The sequence below is a fragment of the Macrotis lagotis genome, chromosome 1 (genome assembly GCF_037893015.1).
Source record: "Macrotis lagotis isolate mMagLag1 chromosome 1, bilby.v1.9.chrom.fasta, whole genome shotgun sequence".
In the NCBI taxonomy this organism is placed as follows: domain Eukaryota; kingdom Metazoa; phylum Chordata; class Mammalia; order Peramelemorphia; family Peramelidae; genus Macrotis; species Macrotis lagotis.
In genome coordinates, this window is record NC_133658.1 from 528076536 (window position 1) to 528087648 (window position 11113).

Here is an 11113-nt window from a genome sequence, read left to right on the forward strand (position 1 = left end):
TCCTTTGTTCTTGAAGAAGACCATGACATGAGGGTGGTGAAGCCATGACATGCAAGTGAACTGGATTTAAATGGGGGGGGGGGGGTTCAAGGTGCCCAGTCCCACACTCTACTCCAAAGCTATCTAGGTCCAGTGGTCAGATAAAGATCAGGATGCCTGGAGATGATCCCAGATGCAGAGGGAGACCTTGGCCTTTTAGGCTTAAGTTTTAACAGGTCTCAGTTTGACTGAGCTAATGCCCATTCAGTGATTCACTCTCTGGGTAAGGAGTTGAATGAGGATAAGGGACAGTCCTCTCAGGAGCATACTGGGAATTCCCAGGATACAGGGTATGCCCATATTACCAAAAATCAATCTCAAAACCAAAGGTTTGAGGCAATTATCTAGGCAATTAACTTGGCTAAATTATAATTACAATGATAACAATGGCAGACATTCATATAAACCATTGACTGTATATGAGGGAGAGGGAATGGGGGCGTGTCTTAAAAGGATTAGTATGGTGGACTTTGGGGGACACTATATTATCCCATTTGAGCCCAACCACAATTCTTTGAGGTGGGAACTACAAGGATTTAGATGGGGTTAGGAAGAAGACTTATAATTTCACTGATTTAGTAAATGCCCTCTGCTTGGTGCCTTCTCTGCCCTTTATAATATAGTCCCAGAGATTTCCCTATGGGCAATTCAGTCACTTATCTAGGTTCACAAAACCCATTTGTGCCAGAGACAATGGCTTTGAGGTCAGTTCCTGACCCATTCTAACATGCCCACTCTTACTACAAGGATTATTAATCCCCATTTTACAGATAAGAAAACTGTAACTCAGGGAGTTTCATCAAATGGTTTGTTCATGGTCACAAGCTAGCAAGTACCTGAAGTGGAATTCCAACTCAAGTCTTCTACTCTCGCCTCTATAATATGCTGCCTCCTATTTGGAACCAGATAAGGATGAAGACGGAGGCATCTCCGTATTTCTCAGGACAGTTTGCACAATCGAGATATCCAGTAAGGAGATGCTGAATTAAGGATCCAAAATCACAGTCGTTTCAAGACTGTCGGAACAAGACCAAGTACAAGACTCTAGAACTAATGAGAAAAGGCTCTTCTCTATCCCAGAAAACTTAAGCTCCAGAATGTTTGTAAATTGAAAGGCTGAATAGAATTAGACTTTCAATATGAAGTTCATCTTTCAGCCAACAGAAACTCCAGGTATCTATTTTCCCCTCCTCTGAGTGTCCATAATTTCCAATATCACGAACAGGAAATACAAAGCAGAAGAGGGTTAGAACAGTGAATCTGAAATTCCTACCCTATCACAACAAGGAAATTTATTCACCAGATAAAACCATATAAATAGTAAAATACATTATTCATACTTGCTTAAAAACCAAAGTTTATACTCTCATTGGTATGACTGTCAATTGTCTGCTCACCCTGAGCAGTTTATTTGGTGACTTGGCCTGGGCTACCCCTTGTATAAAGGGGATCCTGAAGTTGCCCCCTGGGGGCCTGTGGGACCAGGCTGGCAGTTCATGCTGCAAAGGAGTCCTCCTGGGGTAGAAGGTATGACTGAGATCATAGCTGAGGAGGCAACTCAGAGATGCCATATAGATATCAGCAAAGCAAGACAAATGCCTCAGGAAGTATGTGGGGTTCTGGTCTGTTCGAAACAGGCTTCCAAACTGGGAGCTGAAGAAACTTTTGGTCATTTCTCTCATCTCCTTTCTTTCCTTTTTCCACTCTTGCAAAATCATCTGTGATGTATCATCTCTGTGAATCTGCATCTGTTCCAATAGTCCAGTCAGGGTCTGAAGCCAGGTCATGGTCTGAATGTATTGCTCCGTGTTCATGATCTTGATCTCTGATCTCAGTTCAGAAATAATGGCTCCTGTGCGCCAACCATGTTTCAGGTTCAGAGCAGCCAATATATGTGGTCTCCAAAATACAGCACTTTGGACCCCCTCCATCTGGTGAGCTTCAAAAACTCATATATATTACCCTGTTTGTAAATCTGGCCTTTCTCCAGCTTGTGCATTTTATCCCAGAGAAGTACACCTCTTTCCGTCACCTTACAGAATGGTCTCCACTGATCATTGAAGAAGTTGGGCTTCTCAGCCTGCACAATGACCACATCAAACAAATCCTGCCAGTCCTTCTAAACGATGTACTGCATTCCTTTGTCCACAAAGCTGCTGGAGCTGTTGGTTCTCAGGAACATCTTCTTGCCATGATCTGCCAACTTGACCAGCACCACTTGGGTCTGCTCAGCATAGCAGATATACTTTTTGATATCTGCTTCGATGGCCCTATACATGATCCCTTTGATGTGGACGTCTCTGATGGCATCCTTTACATCCTTGTAGAGATGCACAGGCTCGTAATCAAGATTGTTCTTCAGGAAATACTCATTGACACAAGAAAGGAGAGTCATCTCTGGTAAGGAGAAGATATCCATAAACTGCTTCATTGTGTTTCCATGAGAACTCTTTCCATAGAAGTCACTCATTTGTTCCAGAGGGACATGGGAACCTTCATACATCTCAGGAACAACACAGAACCCTCTGTACACAGTTCCCAGCTGGATATAATGAAAAGCATCAATCTTCATCAATGTGGCCCGATGTACGTCATAATGGAGACCACAGATGTCGAAATTTGGGTCATATTCATAGTTCCTTATCTCTGCAGGATACCGATATTCATTGCTGAGATCTCGAGCAGCATTGAAGATGAGAGTGTGGAGGTGTTTAGAATAAAAGACGAGGTTATAGTCATAATCAAAGTCATAGATTTCAATGTCTGACAGGCTCATTTCATTGTTGGAGAAAATTGCATCTGGATTCAACAAGTTGCTCCTAATTGAAGAACCTGATCGCCCGCACCCCGCTTGGCCTCCCGGTAGCGCTACCACAGGCGGCGCTTCATGTCGGGGGCGGCCCCGGCCGCGGAGCAGAGGCCCCGGGCCGGGCAGCGCGCGCCTCGTGGGGCGTGAGCGGGCCTGGCCGCCGCCGCGCCGCTGCCAGGACACGGCCGCCGCTGCCATCTATGAGCAGCATAATCAAAAAAGAGGACAGAAGTATCATGGAAAAACAGTTTAGTGAAAAGCTTAACTAGTTATCCAGCTAACCAAAGCCATTCCAAGGGCTTTGAATTCTAGAATTAAGATAGAGAATTATCCCCTTCCCCCCAAAATGGAAAAGCTATTTATAAGCATGTTAAAATGATGGCAATTAAGCCTAATTTTCATAAAATGTTCTTGCAGCTGTAAAATGGTTCAACATTAGAAACTGATACGATTTTTCTATGGGAAATAGCATCACCATCTGACTTGTAGATGAAATCTATTAAATATGTTGTCTCCAAATAGAATGTGAGCTCCTTGAGAACATAAATTGTCTTTTTTTCTATTTATATCCCCAGTTCTGAAAGTATTTTGTACACAGCAAACATTTAATAAATGCATTTTAATGTTTTCAGAAACACCAATCAGTATATCTCCTGTGTAGTGCAGTGAGATCTAAAAACAGTTTCTTTGAATTTAAACTCTGATGTCCTGGATAAGAATAGTTTGAAAGCATTTTCTCAGTGTGTCCTATATATCATTATTCTTCCTAACATATCACAGTCCTTTTTGATGTGGGATGCTGAATACACAAATTGAATTGGCTGTTCTCACCATAATCATATAATAAACTTTAGTAAATTTATAGGGAGATTAGCTGATCCAACCCATTCCAGTTAGAATTGAACAAAGACAGAACTCGAGAGTTTTAAGTGATTCCTCCAAAGTCACATAAAAAGTAAAAACCAAAATGAATTTTCCAAACAACATCACATAGAGATTTCCTCCTTTGAAGGAGTCTAAAGAGAATGTTGCAAAAATACTAAAACAAAAGAAAAAAAAAAACAAATTTGGTCTCAAAGACATGAGAAGACACATTTTCCTACCACTTTTCACACATGAGGGATCCACAAGTGTAAAATGATGCATGTATTGTCAGCTTTTTCTGATATATTGATTGATTTTTCTGAAAATTCTTTCTTTTTCTTAAAATTTCTTTTATAGGATATGGCTCTGTGAAAAGGGAAGTATAAGTACTGCAAAAAATGGTATTAGTAAGATTTTTTTAAACTAAATACAATAATTTTATATGCTTTTATATAATCTGTCCCTTTTACAGCTCCCCCTTGGGGGAGGGGAACCAAAATCTTGATCATAAACATGCATAGTCCCTGAAATACAAATTTCACCATGGGTCATATGCAAATATATATATATATATATATATATATATATATATATATATATATATATATATATATCTTTGCATTTTAAGTTCATTATGTCCCTGGGAGAAGGTAACAGTTGTGTTTCATCTTCATTCTTTTGGATTCATAGTTTATTAAACTGGTAGAAGTTTTAAAAGATTTCAGATGTTTTGAGATGTGATACTGATAGTACCCCTTTTTCACTTTTTTCATTATTAAATGATGTTATTGTATCTGAGTTTCATTGTTTTTGTCTTTTAAGAATCTATAGATAGGAAAAACTGAAAACAAAAAGATAATGATCAGTTGGGGAGTAACTATAAATTGTGGTGTATGGATATAAATGAATTTTATTGTATCATAAGAAGTAACGAATATGAAGAATTCAGAGAAATATGAGATGATTCATGAAGGAGTACAATGTGAAATACAATATAAATAGTACAAAGACTGAAATCAAATACTATAGTTATAACAATCGAGCTCTGACTCCTGAGAATGTTAAGAAATTACACTTTCCTTCCCTCATGGTGAACATTGTGTCTAAGGATATGAAATATATTATTTATGTGTTGTTTAAAAAGATGAAAATCCTAGTGTGGGAGAAAAGATGATGAAACATACTTTTCTTCCTCTTGGAAAAGAACAATATTAGGACTATAGATGAGAAATTTTTGTTTGTTGGTTGAGCTTATCTCATTTTGTAGTACAAATGATAGATCAATAGTAAAGGAGGGAGAGCACAGGGGAAAAGACTAGGATGCAAATCCCTAATTGATGAAAATAAAATTACATTAAGAAATAATAAAAAAAACCCTACATGAAAAAGCAATAGAGTGATATAGTTTCAAGTTTCAAATATTTACCAAGAAAAAACAAATTTAAAAACTAGAAAGAAATCCAAATGAAAAGTCAGAGAAATGCTTGAGATGTGTTGAAAAAGGTGCAAATAGATTTTAAAAATCCTATGAGCTGCTGAAAAGAAAAGGAGAATCATTCATATCTAACAAAAGAAGGTGGAAAGGATTTTTTTTTAAATTGGACTTTCTTCCCCCCCCCATTATTTTCTTTGTGAACACATTGCAATGGAAATTTCCAAATTGAAATTTTTTTTTAAATGGAGAAAATTTCTTTTTCATCTAATACAACTAATTTGATGTTATCTATTTTAATGATCTGGTTGAATATAAGAAAAATAAAAACAGAATTGAAATGTAATTTAAACTACAATTTAGAATATTTATGACTCAACAGGACAAAGGACTAGAAGAACAAAGGACCGTATCTTTCACAGAACATATTCATTATCTCATCATTGGTATAATTGTTAACCAATTTTTTAATTATTTACCAAGAAAAAACATATTTATAAACTAAAAAAAAAACCAAATGAAAAGTCAAAGGTTTGCTTGAGATGTGATGGGACATTCAGTAAGAAAGGTGCAAATGGATTTTTAAAATCATATGAGCTAATGAACAGAAAAGGAGGTAGAGAGGAAATTTTTAAAAAAAAATAGACTTTCTTTCTCCCCAATTTTTCTTTGTGAAGACGTTGCTATGGAAATTTCCACATTGAAAAAGAATTTTTTTTAAGTAGAGAAGTTTTCTTCTTCACCTAATACAATTAAGTTTATGTTATCTATTTTAATGATCTGGTTGAATATATGAATACTAAAAACAGAATTGAAATGTAATTTAAACTGTAATTTAAGATTTTTATGATTCAACAGAACAAAGGACTTAGAAGAATAAAGGACTATACCTTTCACTGGATATTTTCCTTGTCTCATCACTGCTATAATTGTTAACTGTTACAAACATTCAGATAATCGCTTTTCTACAAAGTATTAAATCGCTTAACTAGATTGGTTTGAATAAATTCATCACCCTTCAGTCTCTTTGGGGATCCTTTTTAAGGGGTTCCAAGGAAAATTGTCAAAGTAGTCATTACTAAGTTCATACTCAAAGCCTTTCCAGCTGCATTGGATATGTCAAAATTGATGAAATTATCATTCTGCCATAAGGCAAAACACAACATATGATAAAGTCACATGAGAAGTTATCAACAAATTAACCTCCCTCCAATCAAATATTGATATGTTGTTTCAATTTTCTAATATCCAAAAATAGCAAATAACAAGGAAAATTATTCCTTCGAAGTGTTGGACAATGTCCCCTTGAGAACTTTGGACCTGGATCAGGAGACAATGATTAGAAATAGACTTTCAGTTAATATCTTAGTTATGGGAACCTTTATATGGCAATCCACAAAGAAATACTGGTATATAAACTGAGAAAGAGAGAATAATGTTAGGAGAGGTATGAAGAAAGAAATATCTACCATATTATTTGAAGTGTTCTGGTTAAGCAGTTAAAGAAATAAATTATTTTACAATCCAGGAAGTAGGGAAAAAATTTAAAATGTGTTTGTAGGTTAGGATGAAGTGTAAGTAAATAGGGGTAAAGAAGAACTTAGCCTCAGACTTAGAAACAGAATGTTACTTATGAAGAATTTAAGATACTGAAGGATAAAGTTTTATATTATCTCTGCTTACTGCTTTTATTTTATTGTTTGGCTTTTCATATCTACATGACGAAGAGTTTAAGCTCAGGGAGATTTCCACTTTTGAATTCAAAACTATTATCATAAATAATATGATTTCACTTGTGTGGCAAATCCTTACAAATTAGAAGTCTGATAATTTGGCAATCAGTTGGCATTCTTATTTTTTCACTTTTCTTTAAAAGTACTTTGCTCTCCCCTATAATCAAATTGGAGTTAAGGAATAATTTAAATATAACTTCCCATATCTAGGAATTCCTGTCTTGAATTAGTATTTGGTTTTAAGTCAAATTTCAATTATCTCTAAAGATGATTTCAAGGTTCTTATGGCTATCATTCACCTAATGTTTTAAAAATCTTTTTATTTAACGTTTTGATTTCTAAATTTTAAAACCAACCTTTTTTTCTCCCATTCCTGCTCCCTGAAATAGTAAACAATCAGATATGGGTTTTCATATATGCAATTATGTAAAACATTTCCATATTAATCATTTTGCATAAGATGACTAGAATTGAAAAAATTTACTAATTAGCATGCTTCAGTCTGTATTAAATGAATATTAATTTGTTTCTCTGGAGGCAGATAGGGGAGGCTTCATTAGTCCTTGGGGTTGTTTTTGGATCAGCATACTGCTGAGAATAGCAATGTCATTAACAGCAGCTGTGAATACCCTAGTTACAACCCAGTACACAGATAACTCAGGACATAGGGGTCATCCTCTCATTGGAAGAGGGATTTGGAAGCTCTCTTTTAAAGAGCCTTTTAAGGATCATTTCTTCTCTTCTTTTGGTGTGAGAAAGGGGTTAAAAATGGTTAAAAATTTTCTGCTTACCCAATCCTGGTCTGATTGCTGGGATTGACAAGTATCATACCCTTTAGTGGAAACAAAAAAAATTGTATAAAAAATTCTTCAAAGATGATTCCAATCACCATCAGTACATTAAATGTATACATGCTTAGGGAAGACAAAATGCAGATCATGAAAGTCAAAACAGCTCTTGTGAGAGAACTCATCAGGTATCACATACAAATAACAGCCCTGAATGAAAAACACTGTTTTATTGAAACTGGAGCTGGATACATGTTTTTCTACAGTGGCTGCAGTGAAGGGGAAAATTTTGAAGCTGGGGGAGGTTTTACAATCAAATCTCATGTAGTCACTATGCTTGCATTCCTACCAAAATAAGTGAACAGACTCATGACAGTACTATTGCCACGTGGAGGAAAATGCCATGTCACCATCATCAGTGCCTAGGTTCCCACTATGACAAACTCTAATGAAGTCAGAGAAAAATTTTGAGATGACCAGGAGACCCCAATTATCAGTGTGCCTCTTAAAATCTATGGTGATCCCAAGAGCAAAGGGAGGTAATGCAACAAACTATAAATTCAACTTAATTTTATCAACCTAAGACCTACCTTCCTTCAATTTTATCAACTTTTCCCACACAGCCTCTTTACCATATCCCTTTATATTATATGTATCAAGGAAGGGTCACCTCTCCCTATTTTCTGTGTTAACAGAAAAATTTTTCCTGCCTTTTCCCTTTTTTTGCCTTAGATGGGATATAGCCAGGTTGACTTTTTCCTCCAAGTTTCCTTGAAACCTAACATTCCTATGTACACTTGGTAAAAAAATACTCAGACTTATCAAGTGCTCCTGACTCATTAGGCAGTGTCAACAATGCACTTTCAGAGTTCTAGTTCAATTTTTATATGGATCATTGTTTAGCATGACAATATTTTCCCATTCTTTCTCCTTAATCTATGCTCAGTCCTCCTGATATAAATCAGGATTACCATGTATAGGGTTCCAAGTAATTAATAGATTTTGTCATTGCTTTTATTTTTAATTTTTTCCACAGGAAATGAAAATTTTTTATTTAACTTAAATTTGCTTAGTTTTATATTTAGGGTAAGTATAAAGGCCCAGTTAATCAATTCATTAGAGTGGTCAAGGCAAGACACTTGAGCTAGACAATAGGATTTAAAAAGCAGTTGGTCTTTTAGTAGTTCTCTTGTTATCACAAAAATGGTATGTACTCAGATACACACACACACACACACACACACACATATATATATATATATATATATATATATATATATATATATATATATATATATATTTTCCCCATAATCTTAGTATAATGCACTGTTCACAATTTGCAATATTTGGAAAACGATACAAACTGGACATAACCAAATTAGAGCTATTTGACAGATTTTTGTAAAGTACTTGGGAATGTCAGCTATTTTCCCATATAATCATTTTAATCTACAAAAAGAACATAAATTCATATAAAATCACAGCAGATGGTAACAGACATCTTTTAAGAAAAAAATCAGATATTAATTCAATTTGCCAATTCTCCTCCTCCCCAACGTGACTAAGAAATAAAGTTACAAGTAGTAATCCCTGCATTTTAAAACAATTAACTGGCTGAATTAACCCTTTAAAAATGTAACTATACAGTATTATTGCACTCCATGAATGTGCAGTATTCCAAAACATGCTAACACTGAAAGACTGTCTTGTGCTGAGGTTTTCCAAGAAGTTCAACGAGGCTGCAAATAAAGCATCTGGTCTGTACTAACAGTGTTCTGTCTTCAAGTACAGGCCTTCATGGGCACGAACCATGCTGCTCTTGCAAAAATCCATTAATGCAAAAGAGTTTTCAGGGCTGAAAAATGGGGCTATGATCACTGATGTGGGATTGAATCCATGTGCACATTGAGCTTCATTTTGTTGTCAAGAATTTGAACAAGCTGCTGCATGGATGGAAGGTGACCAGATTCCAGCTTTGACCATACTGGTACAACATTCAGCGCTATTTCAAATGCACCTGTTGACATACATTGGTTCTCAATCATGGTACTTAGAAAGAAAACCATCATACACGCATAGACCTTATTTTCTTGGCCCCATTGCCAGGGAGCCTGAATGCCAAAGAAAGCAAAAGGATACTTGCCAACAATTATTAAGCCTATTAATATTAGTTTGAAGACTGACAGGAAAGATGCTATGTGTCTATATATTGGTTGAGGGAGGTAATTCTCTCCTTCTATGCGGATGTCTGTGTACCGCTGGCTAATAACCCGCATGTACTCCTCAAACACCCGCCGATGGTCTCAGGAAACACAGATCTGGAATTTGAGCAGCGGCCCCGTGGCCTACTGCATCTTGAGCCGCTTGCCCGGCCCGCCGCCCGCGTTGGCCGAGGCTTCGGCCAGCATCGCCGCCGCCGCTACGAGCAGCAGCAGCGGGAGCTGCATCGTCCCGGTGCTGCCGGGGCGCCGCTCCGCCTGACACTGGGCAAGGCACTGCAGGGCAGGGCCGGGACGGGCCGGAGCAGCTCTTGTCATTGTTTTTAAATGGAACTTAAATGGGGGTGGGGGGAGGATAGACAGAAATGTTGGTGTTTTATGTAGATTTATTTAATAGCCCTCATTTTCCTTGTGCTATTTCAATTACCTTTATTTTACTTTCCAGGGCTTTCTAAGTAAGTTATCATAACATCTCTAAAAATAATTTTGTTTTTTTCATTTTTGTTTTCCTAAGGAAGTCTGACTTGTCCCTTTTGGTTTCAGGATCACTTGATTATTACTGATCGCCTGGACAGAGAGGTAATACTTCTTACTCTTTATCTTTACTGTTAAGTAAAACCTATTCATTAATTGACCATTGCAGAAATACCAACATAATGATAATGCTGAAATTTTTTCAGATTTCCTTATTTCTTCCTTTGGTACATTAGAATTTGTTCCGTAGAAAAAAACTGCATATTATTCTATACATATTTTTAAAATTTGACTAAATTCAATAATAAACTATTTTGATCAAATTTTCCATAGAGGTATCTTAAACTGCCCACGTTAGAAGAAATAAGAAAAATTTGGTAATTTATTAATATATATATATATATACATATATATATATCCTTTCAAACTTGCATTTCAGCTGAACTTTACATTAAAAAAATACAGCATTTTATTGTGCTGTTATCTTGTTTAACTCCTTGACAGACCACAGGTAAATCCTTAAAAGTCTTCATTAGAACTCATTGTAAATATGCAGGTCCAGAGAGATTTTTAAGGTGTTTACACATCTGAATTAACTGTTTGAGGATAGCAAGAGTGATAAGATTGAAAATATCTGTAAACTACTTTAATTAAGATTAGATTTACCTTATGAGTGAAGGGAACTGGGGTGGTGGTGGGGGGAGAAGAGTGGTCAATGATTACTATAAATATGAGGAAATTGGACTTTTCACCAA

General features: G+C 36.2%; 2 pseudogenes; both read right to left on the bottom strand.

The window, feature by feature from the left end:
* Positions 1-1397: 1397 nt before the first annotated feature.
* LOC141505177 (5'-nucleotidase domain-containing protein 3 pseudogene) lies at positions 1398-9477 on the bottom strand (annotated as a pseudogene).
* Positions 9469-10112, bottom strand: LOC141520953 (thioredoxin reductase-like selenoprotein T pseudogene; annotated as a pseudogene).
* Positions 10113-11113: the final 1001 nt, after the last annotated feature.